The sequence below is a fragment of the Orcinus orca genome, chromosome 4 (assembly GCF_937001465.1).
Source record: "Orcinus orca chromosome 4, mOrcOrc1.1, whole genome shotgun sequence".
In the NCBI taxonomy this organism is placed as follows: Eukaryota; Metazoa; Chordata; class Mammalia; order Artiodactyla; family Delphinidae; genus Orcinus; species Orcinus orca.
Genome location: NC_064562.1, coordinates 68,713,968 through 68,729,795, shown reverse-complemented (window position 1 = coordinate 68,729,795; position 15,828 = coordinate 68,713,968). Strand labels below are relative to the sequence as shown.

Genomic DNA, 15,828 nt, shown 5'->3' with positions numbered 1-15,828 from the left:
AGTTATTGGTGACTTTTAAAAAACAGAATTTCTTAATTTTAGTTTAAAATTTGTCAATATTTCCTTTCAAGGTTAGTATTTTATGTGTATATATATATATGTAGTTTGTTGAAGAATTCCTTGCCTTTTATAAAGATATACCTGTATGTTTTATTTTAAAAACTTCAATGTGTTACCATATGCATTTAAGTCACCAATTCACATTGCATTCATTTGTGTGTATATTATGAAGTAGGAGTAAAGGTGCATTTTTTTCCATATGACTATTAATTGACCCTGTACATCTTATTGAAATCATGCATGTGCAATTCTTCACTGCCCTGCAAAGTCACCTCTGTTATAAATCAAGTATAAATCAAATGCAGGTCTCTTTCTGAATTTTTTATTGTTTCTTTGATTTATTTTTTTATTACTGTGCCATATCACACCACCTTAATTATTGAAGTTATAGAATGTCTTGTGTCAACTTAAAGAAAAACACACAACATAAGAGTTGTGAGTTTAAGTTGTATTCAAGGTCTTACTGAGGACTAGCCACTCAGTTAGCTCTGAGGAAATGCTGCAAAGAGGTAGGGGAGAAACCAGTTTATATATGATTTTTGGCTGGGAAATACATGCAGTCAAGCATACATCTTGGTAAAAGTGTACTGCTATCACAAAGAACAGATATCTCGTCAGTGATTTTAGTGCTTTTCTATGTATGGGAAGATGCAGGAATCCGGGGTTATTAAAATTCTTCTGGAGATGTTTATCTAGACAGCCTTATCCTGTCATCCTCTTAATTTCTTCTCAGATTGCAGTAGGTCAGCGAATGTAGTGGGTTATGACTTAATCCTTGTAGAAAACACTTGTTTTTCTCTGTTCACACTTGATATCTGGTATGTAAGCCCATATTTGTTTTCCTTTTTCAAAATTATTTTGGCTATTTTTAGTCCATTGCCTTTACTTATAAATTTTAACATTGACTGATCAATTTCCAAAAAGAAATCTCTAGACTTTTGTTGATATAGCATTGAACCTATAGATCAATTGGGGAAGAATTGACTTCTTAATATATTGAAGCTTCCAATCTGTGAACTTGGTACATTCTTTCATTTATTTAGATTTTCTTTAATTTCTCTCAATAGTGTTTCACAAGTGTCTGAATAGAAGTCTTATACATGTTCTCCTAAGTTCAGTCTCATGTATTTGATTTATTCTATCCTGGTGTAAATGGTATTATTCCTTAAATTTCATGTTATATGTATTGCTGACATATAGAATACAATTGACTTTTGTCTATTGACCTTGTATTGAGAAAACTTAATTCATTTATTAATTTTATTTTTTCTATTTGTATATATATATATTTTTTTAAATTTATTTTATTTATTTATTTTTGTATGTGTTGGGTCTTCCTTGCTTCACGCGGGCTTTCTCTAGTTGCGTCGAGCGGGGGCTGCTCTTCGTTGCAGTGTGCGGGCTTCTCATTGCTCTGGCTTCTCTTGTTGCAGAGCATGGGCTCTAGGCCCGTGGGCTTCAGTAGTTGTGGCTCACAGGCTCTAGAGAGCAGGTCAGTAGTTGTGGCGCACGTGCCCATTTGCTCCACGGCATGTGGGATCTTCCCGGACCAGGGCTCAAACCCGTGTCCCCTGCATTGGCAGGCAGATTCTTAACCACTGCACCACAGGGAAGCCCTCTATTTGTATATTATTTTAGATTTTTAGCATACACCTACATCTTCAAATAAAAACAGTATTCTTACTTCCTTTTCATCGATTATATTTTCTTTTTTTTTTGGTTGCTTGGTTGATTGATTGCCTTACATCATAGAACTCTAGTACACAGTTGAATAGAAAGGGTTAATAGCTGGCATCCTTCTCTTGTTCCTAATTTCAGGGAAGAGCTTTCAGTATTTCACCATTAAATAGGATGTTTGCTATCATTTTATCAGATTAAAGAAGTTTTCTTTTACTTTTAGTTTGCTAATTTTTATAATAAATGAATTTTGAATTTGACCAAATGCATTTTTTTGCATTTATTGAGATAATCATATCATTTTTCTACTTTTATCTGACCAATATTGTGAATTACATTGATTGATATTTAAATGTTAAACCAACCTTGTATTTCTAGAATAACCCCAACTTGATTGCAAATAAAATATGATACATTTTGTGTGTCACTGGGTTTCATATCTTATTTTGTTTAGGATTTTTGCATCCATGCTTCTGAAAAAGAATGACATAATTTTATTGTCTTTTAATGTCATTGTTAAGTTTTGTAATCAAGGTTATGGTGGCCTTATAAAACAAGTTGGAAAATATTTTATTGCAAATAAAATTTTAAATTTATATCAAGTGAAAAAATTCCTAGAAAAAAATTCAAGTCTCCAAAACTGACGTAATCACCACTCTAAGAAATGCTACCTGCCCTTCAAGCATACCACCTTTGGACTTTGCACAAAGTCAAAATAAACTAACTCCTTGAGATTCAGAAATTTATTGGGTTGGCCAAAAATTACCTATAGTTTTTAAGTAAAAATAAAAGGCACATTTTAAATTTTCACCAAGAACTTTATTGAACAACATATTCACCCTTTGTTCCACTACCTTCTGCCATTTTTCAGGCAACTTCATAACTCCATCTTCCTAAAACTTCTTATCTTTTTGAGCAAAGAATTGTTCCAGGTGCCTTTTACAGTCTTCCAGGGAATTGAAATTTTTTCCATTAAGAGAATTTTGTAAAGACCAAAATAAAAGGAAATCTGAACGTGCACCAAAATAAATGGAAATCTGAAGGTGCAATGTCTGGTGAATACGGCAGATGAATCAGAACTTCCCACCCAAGCTCTAACTGTTTTTGCCTGGTCATCCAAGAAACATGTGGTCTTGCAATATCCTGATGGAAGATTATGCATTCTCTGTTGACTAATTCTGGATGCTTTTCGTAGAGTGCTGCTTTCAGTTGGTCTAATTGGAAGCAGTACTTGCTGGAATTAATCATTTGGTTTCCCGGAAGGAGCTCATAATAGAGGACTCCCTTCCAATCCTACCATATACACAACATCACCTTCTTTGGATGAAGACTGGTCTTTGGTGTGGTTGGTGGTGGTTCATTTCACTTGCCCCATGATCTCTTCCATTCCACATTATTGTACAGTATCCACTTTTCATCACCTGTCACAATTTGCTTTAAAAACGGAACGTTTTCATTACGTTTAAGTAAAGAATCGCATGAGGAAATACGGTCAAGAAGGTTTTTTTCACTTAACTTATGTGGAACCCAAACATCAAAGCGATTAACATAACTGAGCTAGTACAAATGGTTTTCAAGGCTTGATTTGGATGTTTTGAGTATGTCGGCTATCTCCCACATGGTATAATGTTGATTGCTCTCAATTAATGTCTCGATTTGATTGCTATCAACTTCAGCTGGTCTACCTGACCGTGGAGCATTGTCCAGCGAGAAATCTCCAGCACAAAACTTCACAAACCACTTTTGACACATTCGATCAGTCACAGCACCTTCTCCATACACTGCACAAATCTTTTTTTGTGTTTTGGTTGTGTTTTTACCTTTCTTGAAATAATAAAGCATAATATGCCAAAAATGTTGCTTTTTTTCTTCCATCTTCAATATTAAAATGGCTACACAAAAATTCACCAATTTTGAAGTCTTTTTTTAAATGCACGCTGATATGACAGCTGTCACATACAATCTAACAAAACTGTTTTGAATGAAGTTAAAGACAACTAAGTGCTACTAGAGCCATCTTATGGAAAAAACCAAATGAACCTTTTGGCCAACCCAATATTTGTTGAAACAGCTAATAGAAATATGATCCGTGACTCATAGAGATGTTATATGACATTTACTGTCAATTTATCTTTTTAAAACAAGACTTAAAGATTTGAAGCTGATGTATATAAAATATTTATATTAGATATCAATCATTTCATATTCATCTCTTTTTTCTTTTGATTTGCTTCTAATGTCAAAAATAGCAACTACCGAATGATATGGTTCTTCAACTTTCCACGGATAAACAGTGTTGCTGCTGAAACAGTATAAGCCTTTCTTCCATCTTGAACAAAGCCTAAAATTTCAGTACTTATGCACTTTTTCTCCCCTTGGTCCCATAACCACAAAAGTCCTGTCAATTTTAATGGAAAATCACAATATGTCATGCTATATATTAATGATCTCGTTGAACTCATCATAAATGAGTATATTATAGAATGCACATGTGTTCCAATACATTTTCCCATAGGCTGCATGTCCCAGTTTCAATTCAGTTATGAAGTCTCAGTGTCTTAACAAACTTGGATAAGAATTAATGAAATGCTCTGTAGCAGCTGGAATTATCCATCTCATGACAGCACTTCCTCTTCCTGGGTTTATATTTCCCCCCAAATATTATCATGACATTTGCATCCAAATACATTTCTTTTCAAAATTTTCAAAATCCTTCAAAGCCACCTTAAACCTTTCTACCAAATCTTCTGCAATAACTCTGGTCCACATTAATTTTAATATTTTCTGTCATAAAATTGCACATACCTCACAACAACTAATTACTATTTATTGTTCTATTTGTGCCATACTTGTTTCCCCAAGAAGATGATAAGATCCTAAAGTGCAGGGTTTATGTATTTTACTAATTTTTCATACATTCCAGGTTCTCAATAAGCACTTACAGGTTCATTGTCTGGAACAGGAAGCAAGTACCTCTTCTCCTTTCTCTTTATTGCTTGTTTATTCCTACATAGTATTTGGCTCTTATACTATTTTCTTTTGCATTTACAATAATATTTGGTTTAGCTCGTCTAGTGAGGTAACAGTGGCCTTTTTCAGGACACTGTTTCTTAATAAGCATACTTCTAACAGGACCTGTTTCTCAAAATAGCAAAACCAGAAGCTCAGTTTTATCAATAGTCGATCATGATCCAGATCTAGGGAATTACTTCATATTTATCAAACTCATGGTGTATTTTTTTGACCAAGATGTCATGTAGTTAACTTAGAATGGGAGCTACAGTATTCCCTATCTATAGAATGCATGAGTCCATCACTAGGAAGCTACCATCATATTCTCAAGTAACCTGGGTAACCTATTAACCTAGTCAATAGGTCTGTTAGTCAATAAGTGATGTAGGACTTCCCTGGTGGTCCAGTGGTTAAGACTCCGTGCCTCCAATGCAAGGGGCGTGGGTTCAATCCCTGGTCAGGGAGCTAAGATCCCACATGCCCTGAAGCATGGCCAAAAATTTAAAAAAAATAAAAAAGTGATGTATATGTATCAAATTCAAATATTCTGATACTTGAGTGCCCACCCACTTCCTATAAATCCTCTAGATTAAAACACCGTTTCTTGTGCATTGGTAATTTTTTTTGCTAAAACTGTAACTTCATTATATACTCTGTTCAGACTAAGGAAAGTTGAAAGAAGATTGACCTTCCTTGCCAACCCTTGTAACATAGTGAACTGAAGTCTAACATTAATAAAAAGACTGTAAGAGACCAAGCTGCTGTTCAATAGGTTTCAGTCTTTTGTAAGATGAATTACATTCCTAGGTACTAAGAGTACTTACAAATGAAACTGTGTGCAGCATTATAGCTAATGTTTATGAAATTTTGATGAATCATAAGATGAGAGGAATACAAGAGTGGAGATAACACAGTTTATTTTTTTATAATATTTATTGGAGTATAATTGCTTCACAATACTGTGTTAGTTTCTGTTGTACAACAAAGTGAATCAGCCATATGCATACATATATCCCCATATCCCCTCCCTCTTGAGCCTCCCTCCCACCCTCCCTATCCCACCCCTCTAGGTCTTCGCAAAGAGAAAATTTGTTATTGAAAATCATTTGCCACTGAGTCTGACAAAATTCTGGGTAAAAAAAAAAATCAAGGATAAATTATTAAAAGTATGTCTTGAGCAAATCTAAAAACTGGAAGCAATCATTACTTGAAGACTATATTGATTCACTTAAAATAAATGTTGTGAGATTAACTTTATACCACTTTTAGATTAGGAGAATAGGGCAATGTGGTAGACAGAGGTACTTAGAACTCTTACTGTTTTCATCATCATCTTAATAATTATTATCATCACTAATATAACAAAGATAATAGCTGCCATTCATTGAAGGTATACTATCAGTCTTATATTGCATCTTCAAAGCTTCTATATACCTTTCATATTAATTTTTTCAACAATTCTATGAGATAAATTTTGCCACTCCCATTTTACAAATGAGGAAATTGAACTTCAAGGAGTTTGTTACTTGTCAAAGATCACCCAGATAGTGAGTAGTGAAATCAAGATTAATTTTTTAAAAATATATGGGACTGACATGGAAGCAACCTAAATGTCCATTGACAGAGGAATAGATAAAGAAGATGTGGTACATAGATATAATGGAATATTACTCAGCCATAAAAAAACAAAATAATGCCGTTTGCTGCAACATGGATGAAACTAGAGATTGTCATACTGAGTGAAGTAAATCAGACAGAGAAAGAAATATCATATGGTATCACTTATATGTGGAATCTTAAAAAAAATGGAACAAATGAACTTATTTACAAAACAGAAATGGAAGTAGAAACCAAATTTATGGTTACTATGGGTGAAGGGGGATGAGGAATAAATTGGGAGATTGAGACTAACATGTACATACTACTATATATAAAATAAATAACTAATAAGGACCTAGTGTACAGCACAGGGAACTCTACTCAATACTCTGTAATGACCTATGTGGGAAAATAATCTAAGAAAGAGTGGATATATGTATAACTGATTCACTTTGCTGTACACCTGAAACTAACACAACATTGTAAATCAACTATACTCCAATAAAATTTTTTTTAAAATACATGGGTCTGGGACTTCCCTGACGGTCCAGTAGTTAAGACTTCGCCTTCCAATGCAGGGAGTGCGGGTTCGAGACCTGGTCGGGGAGCTAAGATCCCACATGCCTCGGGGCCAAAAAAACAAAACACAAAAGAGAAGCAAACAAATTCAATAAACACTTTAAAAAAAGGTACGTGGGTCTGGCATTTCCTGTAATGATGGACTAAGGAATTCAGTCCAACACTTCCGATAATTATAGTAGGAAAGATGGGTAAAATAAATAGTTAGAAATTCTGTTGACGAGGTCATAGAGATAACAAGATAAAAATTTCAGGGCCAAGATCTCGGCGAAGATAAACTCAAAGAAGTTGGGTTAGCCTGCCATTTGGAGGTGCTATTTCTGAAAAGTATGCTAAAGCTGAGTAAGGCATCTGACAGTATCAGGGCAACAGCATAAAAAATTGGAATCCAGGGCCCACACTGGGTAAGGGTGGTTGATAAACCCAACATGCTTTGATTTGGGTTCCTGAAAGGCAATTTGCTAAATGAAAGTATATGCCCAATGACTGAATTGGATATCTCTATGAAAAACAATAATGACACTTGGTCCCTTCATGGCATTCTACTATAGGAGGATCATAGATCTTAATGTAAAAGGAAAAATAATAAAGTTTTAGAAGATAATTTAGGAAATAGTCTTAATGATTGTGAAGACAGCAAAGTTTTCACACAATGAAAAAAAAGTATTACCACAAAATACCATACCTTGTGGTATTTTTACATAATAAAACATTCCACAGCATTTTAAGTAAAAGAACTTCAGATGCGTGCAGAAACATAGATAATTCTCACAAATGAAAAGTTACAAAATAATATATACCTTATGATTTCATTTCTGTAATATTCAAACACAATTAGATGTAGAGTATAGAGTTAGAAGTCTAGGTTACTGTTTTCTGGGATGCTGACAGTGTACTATTTCTTGACTAGGTGGTAATTACATGGCTATTCACTCTGTGACAATGTATTGATCTGTACCTTTGTCTCCTGTGTTCTTTTCTGTGTTATACTTCACAGCAAAATTTCTGAAAAATTAATATGTAAGCTATTCAAAAGGAAATTATTTCTGATGAAAGCAAAATAAAGAGCCTGTCAACAATATGCACTGAAAACTTACTACACTGCTGAGCACCTTGCAAGGTGCTGTGAAGGTAGATATGAAAGATGCAGAAAAGAATGCATCTGCAATCTAAAGAGGTTAGATGTGATAAGAAATTTAATATACCTGAAACATATGTGAATATTGTTATTATAATAACTAAATGACCTTTTCCAAGAAAACTTGTCAAGAGTTACACATTTCAGTGCACTCCATTTTCAGATGGAGTTTTCATAAGAAGAAAATGAGTACCTATTATTTACATAGCTAAATGTGTAAAATTTTAAATATACTGCTGGTATTTAAAACCCCTACTCTCAAATTTTTTTTTTTAGTTGGAGTATAATTGCTTTACAATGTTGTGTTAGTTTCTGCTGTACAGTGAAGTGAATCAGCTGTATGTATACCTATATCCCCTCCCTCTTGGACCTCCTTGGTGCCCCCATCCCACCCACCTAGGTTGTCACAGAGCACCGAGCTGAGCCTCCTGTGCTTTATAGCATGTTCCCACTAGGTAACTATTTTACACATGGTAGTGTATATATGTCAATCCTAATCTCCCAATTCGCGCCACCCTCCCCTTACCCCACTGTGTCCACATGTCCATTCTCTATGTCTACATCTCTATTCCTGCCCTGCAAATAGGTTCATCTGTACCATTTTTCTAGATTCCACATATATGCGTTAATATACTATACTTGTTTTTCTCTTTCTGGCTTACTTCACTCTGTATGACAGACTCTAGATCCATCCACATCCCTACAAATGACCCAATTTCATTCCATTTTATGGCTGAGTAATATTTCATTGTATATATGTACCACATCTTCTTTATCCATTCATCTGTCATTGGACATTTAGGTTGTTTCCATGTCCTGGCTATTGTAAAATCTTTATAACTATAAATATATTTATGTGATAAATGTGATTTTGTTCGTATAATTAAACATTACAAATTTATCCTTAGCAAATACTTTCCAAATTACTGGGGAAAGAACTACTGAAGTTGTAGATACTACATATTTTCTTATGGTTTGCAAAATATTTTTAGTGTCCTGAAAATACTAATATTTTATACTACTTCACCTGAGTATTTTTAAGAATGCAATCACAAAGAGCAATTGAATTCTTTTATCATAGTTTTTAAGTATAGATATTCTAATTTTCCCCTCAGAATTATTCCACCTGGACCAGTAAGTCTTCTTTCCTGGCTGAAATTCTGATTTGCAGATTAGTAGCACCATTTAGAGTTCTACCTACATATATAGTACTGACTGTACAATAAAAGCCAAAAAACAATGTACACGTTGCCAAGGTAACCTGCACGACCACCATGAATACCAACACAACGGGGGGCTTCTGTGATGACCCGACAGAGATGGCTCTCAGCTTACCAGTTTCAGAGAGAAAGGAGACGTGTGTGTGTGTGTGTATGTGTGTGTGTGTGTGTGTGTGTGTGTGTGTGCGCACACATGAGTACACATGGAAAGAACCATTTTGGGTATTTGGCCCTAGAGGTCAGAAGAGGACTCAAGCAGGAGAGCAGAGCCAGGCTCACAGGAACGGCAGTTGCATAAAAGCACACCCTTTCCTGTGGGACCCTGCAGGTCAACAGGTTAGGGCACGAGCAGGCCACCAGATCGGCCCCAGGTCACCTGTGGAACGGGAAAACATGCTCCCAGTCTGGGGCTGTACCACCTCCTGGAGCCCCCGGCTCATCCCTGCTGGCTTTGCCACTAAACTGACTCTCAGGAACTAGAAATGTTGAAGATTTCTAGCCAGAAAACTGGAGGGCATCTTTATAAGCACGACCCCAAACGAACAACACTCCTGCAGCCGGAACTCTGCCGCCAGGGCAATTACTGCCTTCACCTTCGAAGCCTGCCCCTGAGTGAGGAATTTCTTTCCTACCGATCTTCCTTCGGCTAAAAAAATGACAGAAGTGAGTTGGATGCGATACAAGTCACAGGGCAGAGCTTCGGTGGCCCTGCGTATCGGGAGGAGTTGAAGCTGGAGCGGCTCCTGTGACTGCGGCGGCCAGGGGACCTGCGCCGAGGGGAACGCGACCTTCTCCTCATCCGTGGGGGTGACCTGCGCCACATGGGAGGCGGTGGCAGCATTCTCCTGGGAGGGTTGAATCGCCGGGGGGCTGGGGGAGGGGGTTGGCCGAGGCCAGGGGGCCAGCACAGCCGTGGTAGTGATCTCCTGGCCATCGATGTGTCCTCCGTCCATGTCCATGTGCTTCAGCGCCTTCTCTGCCTCATCTGGATTCTCAAACTACACATATGCGTAGCCTTTAGACAGATGCGGGTGCATCCTTTCTACAGGCACGTCAATCATTTTAATTTTCCCATAGGTGGAGAATATCTCCATGATGTGATCCTTGGTCACATTCCTGGTGAGCCTTCCAATGTGCACTTTGGTAGGTTTAGGCAAAGGGCTCTGCCTTTTCCTTTCCTTTTCATCTCTTTTGGGTGGTTTGGATTTGGAGCGGGAACGCCGCCTCTTGTCCTGCCTGCGCCGAGAAGGACTCGGAGAGCCAGGGGAGCTGCCGGAGCTGGAGCTGCGGGATGAGCTGGAACTTCCTGAGCGGCTCGATGCTGAAGATGAGCTGGAGCCGCTGCTGGAGCCTGTGCTGGTGCTGGAGCCCGAGCTGGAAGTCGAGCTGGACCGAAACCTGGTGCTGCTGCTACCACTGGAAGTGCTGCGCCTCTTTCGAGTTTTATCCCTGCCACGATCCTTCTCGCTCGACTCCTTGGTGGCCCCCTTATCTTTAGAGCGATCCTTGGACTGCTTATCAGAGCGGTCTTTGCATTTGGTAGGAGAAGGAGCCCTAGTGTTGGACTTTTTATTCTTTTCTTTGACTCCTAGCAAGCTGTTCTTTTTCACTCCTGATAAATGCATTCTCCCCTTCTGAGGTGTTCAAAGCAGCAGTGGCGGCCTCACTTATCTGAACTCTCACTTCTAACTTGAGTCTGAGAAACGATCCCTAATCAATTGCAATTTACGCCAAAATGCAGCAAGTCCCCAGTCCAGGCGCCGGGCTGTGAGCACTTCCAGGGTAGGGCTCGACGTTGCCATCCTGGGTCTCCCCGGCGAGAGGGCCGCGAGGGCGGAGGCCGAGTTCCCGGCTGCCCCGAATTCCGGGGGGCCTCACTGGGCCTGCTGCAGAGCGGACCTAAAAAAGTACATTTAAAAAAAATTTTATTTTATATTGGACTACAGTTGATTTACAATGTTGTGTTAGTTTCAGGCATACAGCAAAGTGATTCAGTTATACATATATCTATTCTTTTTCAAATTCTTTTCCCATTTAGGTTATTACAGAATACTGAGTTCCCTGTGCCATAGAGCAGGCTCTTGATTGTTAACTATCTTAAATATAGTAGTGTGTATTCACACAATCCCAAACTCCCAATTTATCCCTCCTCCCCACCTTTCCATTTTAGTAACCATGTTTGTTTTTTCTAAGTCTGTGAGTTTGCTTCTGTTTTGTAAATAAGTTCATTTGTATCATTTTTTTATTCCACATACAAGCAATACCATATAATATTTGTCTTTCTCTGTCTGACTTACTTCACTTAGTATGATAATCTCCAGGTCCATCCATACTGCTGCAAATGACATTATTTCATTATTTTTAATGGGTTAGTAATATTCCATTGTGTATATGTCCCACATCTTCTTTATCCATTCATCTGTCAATGGACATTTAGGTTGCTTCCATGTTTTGGCTATTGTAAACAGCACTGCAATGAATATTGGGGTGCATGTATCCTTTTGAACCATAGTTTTCTCTGGATATATGCCCAGGAGTGGGATTGTTAGATCATATGGTAGCTCTATTTTTAGTTTTTTAAGTAACCTCCCTACTGTTCTCCATAGTAGCTCTACTAATTTACATTCCCACAACAGTGTAAGAGGGTTCCCTTTTCTCCACACCCTCTCCAGCATTTATTGTTTGTAGACTTTTTGATGATGGCCATTCTGACTGGTGTGAAGTGGTATCTCATTGTAGTTTTGATTTGCATTTCTCTAATAATTAGCGATGTTGAGCATCTTTTCATGTGCCTCTTGGCCATCTGTATGTCTTCTTTGGAGTAATGTCTGTTTAGATTTTTAAAAAATCCATTTTTAATGGCACCCTGAGTGCAATTTATTTAATACTGTCCTCATATTTATTTTTAAATATAAAATTCCTTTTTAGTGTTAATTATATTAATAATATTGTACATTAAATCTCTAGTACTTATTTGTCTTATAACTGGCACCTTGATCTTGGGCTTCTCAACCTCCAGAACTGCAAGAAACACATTTCTGTTGTTTATTAGTCACCCAATCCATGGTATGGCGGCTTCATTTTGCAGGAAGAAACCTGAACATCAGTAATGTTTGTTAATTTACACCACCAGAGTGCTAGAACTAACAAGAGAAATATTCTAGAGTTAAAAAACATTATTGCTGCACTGGCTTTCTGCTGAAAGTTGTTTCTTTGAAAATGTTTTGTGAATTTCTTGAACGTCACAGAATTTAATTATTAAATTCCCTATTTTTACATGAAAAGATATTAAGATAATAACACTATTATTAAGATATAGTCTTATTGTATTTGAACATATAATTGGTCCTGCAAAGTTTCTAAGTGTGTAAGTACATAGGATGATGCACCAGGAACAGTGGTAAATGTAAAATTTGTACACCAAAGGAGGTTAGGGTTGACAATTGATGTGTGTTTGCATAGTACTTTATATAAGATTGAGAAAAAAATGGGAAGATACAATGAAAACTTAGGTTCACACAAAAACCTACACACCCACATACAAATGTTATAGTAACTTTATTCATAGTAGCCAAAAACTATAAACAACTTGAATGCCCTTCAATGTATGAATGGTTAAACAAACTGCAGTGCTTCCATACTGTGGAATACTACACAGCAATAAAATAAGAATGAATTATTGTGTGTGTGTGGCACGCACAACTTGGATTGACCTCAAGGGAATTATGCTGAGTGAAGAAGCCAACCTCCAAAGTTTACATATCGTATGATTCCATTTATATACCATTCTTGAAATGACAAAATTATACAGATGGAGAACAGATTAATGTTTGCCAGGGGTTAAAGACTGGGAACAGGGGTAGGGATGGAGCCAGATGGCCATGGGTAGCGTGAGGGGTCCTTGTGATCAAACTATTCTGCATTTTGACTGTGGTGGTGGCCCACAAATCCATACATGAGATAAAAAACAACATGGAACTAAATACACACACACATGCAAATAACTGCATGTTTTAAAAACATAAAATGTCAAAAGGTTAATAGATTGTCTCAATGTCAACTTCCTGGTTGTGATATTGTACTATAGCTAAGCAAGATGTTACCTTTGCCAGAAACTGGATAAAGGATACACGGGATCTCTCTGTATTACATTTTACAACTCTGAGTGAGTCTATGATTATCTGAAAATAAAAATGTTATTTTTAAGTGGTAAGAAATTTCAGAAACAAGAATGTTATCTCCACTTGAGGGAGTCAAGGAAGGCTTCATGGAGGAGGCATCGTTTGAATTAGACTGTAGATCTTCATGTAATCCAGTAACTCTATGGTTAATAAGGTTTATCATTTTTAAAAGTTGAAATGAAAAATTAGAATAACAGAGAACAACTTGACAATCTCTTTTGGAATGATCCTAATAAAACTTCTTTTGTAGAATTAAAATTAAACAAGAAGTCAGTGCATTCTGTTGACCTGCTCATCTCTTCATTTTGAAAATACTTATTCAAGCTATTGTGATCAAGTAGCAATTGTATAAAATAAGACTGTAGTTACAGCAACAGTTATAATAACACTGTTTCTTGAGCACCTACTATGTTCCAAGAACTTTGCTAAGCACTTCAAAATATCTCATTTTGATCTCTACAATGGTGTTTGAGGTAAATATTATTATCCCTGTTTTATAAGTGAGTATACTGAGGCTTAGTGTGTATAAATAACTGGATTAAGTCACACAATGTAAAATCTGGGATTACTTCTTAACACATTATTAACCGGGGGATTTTTGCAGAAACTAACGCCTGTGGCCGTAATATGTCTCCGGTCAAAAATGTGTTAAATCAATGTGTAAATAATAACAAAGCTATATTTTCTGCATAATACAAAAATAAAAGGTCAGTTCAACAACACTTATTGAAAGACTATTATATACAGAGCACTTTATTAGGTACTGTGGGAAGAGAGATAAAAGATGTCGCTGAGAAATGGCCTGCCCTCTTGCACAGTTAATAAGTATTATTTCAGTCATGACTTCTTAACTTTTTCCAATGAGATGGTTAAAACAGACATGTCCAGGAATGCTGAAACCCTTTATAAGTTATCTTTCAAAGAAAGTTATTTTAAAAATATGATACAGTATTATCTGTTTCTCTGTGCACATACAATTTGAACTATTGCTCATATTTTCACTGTGGCCTAACCTCTATTTCTCAAATCTTTTGTAAAAAAAAATATCAGAAATATTTCTCTGAGAAATATGATGCCATTGTGAAATTAAACTTCTAAAATTTCTCCTTAATTTAAATCTCTTCAAGTTTGTTTGCCAAAGAAATTCCTCATTATCACATTATAAAATTTATTTTAATTTGGAAAGTCACGTCCAGAAATCTGGAATATACTACTCATGGTGTCAATTTATATGGATTCATCTTTAAATGCCTTCGCAAAGATGAATTGTATTCTTTCGGTTTTACTACAGTTTTCATTATTACTTGAACATCCCAAGGGCTTGCTTCCCTGGATCTACCTGTGTGCTACCTAGAGGCCCAACTGCAAAACATACTCAAACAAGGGGAACCAATTTTTAACAGAACACTGAGAGAAATTAAGTTTGAAATGTACTTAAGTCTTTGTTTAAAATTCAACATTTTCCTCAGTTTTTTTCAAAAGAGTTCATTAAATGAAATATGTTTTTGCAAAATATTTAATGCTGTCAGTTCATATCAGATTTCCTACCTTATTTTAGCCAAGTCCCTAAATTTTATCAGTTCATATACCAGCATTATTTAGGTTGATAAAAATCAATCTTTTTCTACTAATATTTCTTTCAAAGTGGTTACGGTACAATACAGAACTCACACGAGTAGCTATACACAATGAGGAAAGGGTAATGGAAAGATTCCGTGAAATCTCACCACCAACAGGCCTGTACGCCATGGCACTGATCCTAACTTCACAGTGCCTAGATCACTTGAATGTTGTGTATCTAACAACTCAGTAATAATTTACCAGAGCTGAAATTATGAAGGTGGTTGATATTAGGCTTTTTCTCATCAACTTTATATCTAGGCAGTGAGAAATTCAGTGTCATGCTAGAGGTAGCAGGAGGCAGCTTTCGCGATGATGTCTTCCCCCTGAGCCCAGAAGAGTCTAAGAGGCCATGGTCCAAGCACTGACTGGAAATGTGGAGGAGGGGGAGGGAGTGGTAAGAAGGGGAATCTGCAGTCATTTCAAAATAGAGGTCTGACCTCTAGCTTCATTTGCACAACTACAGCTACACACTAACACCTGGACCTTATTCCCCTGCAAGGCCTTGCAGTTTGGAAAAGCTTTAAATACAAATACACAAGCACTTGGTGATAATTCCATTTCATTCAGTAGTTTGTACTGATTCTGTTTTTATTTCCTCCTATCCAACCATACAAAAATCTTACCACATAAGGTATGCTGGTTGTTCTTAAGTGAATTTTCATTCTAGCCTCAGACTTTAAAAGAATTTGCAATAAATTGATTGGTGACATTTTCCCCATCTTCCCCTTCCTCTTGAATT

General features: G+C 36.7%; 1 pseudogene; it reads right to left on the bottom strand.

Annotated features, from left to right (window-relative positions):
• Nucleotides 1–9,432: 9,432 nt before the first annotated feature.
• On the bottom strand, nucleotides 9,433–15,691 carry LOC125964321 (RNA-binding protein with serine-rich domain 1-like; annotated as a pseudogene).
• Nucleotides 15,692–15,828: the final 137 nt, after the last annotated feature.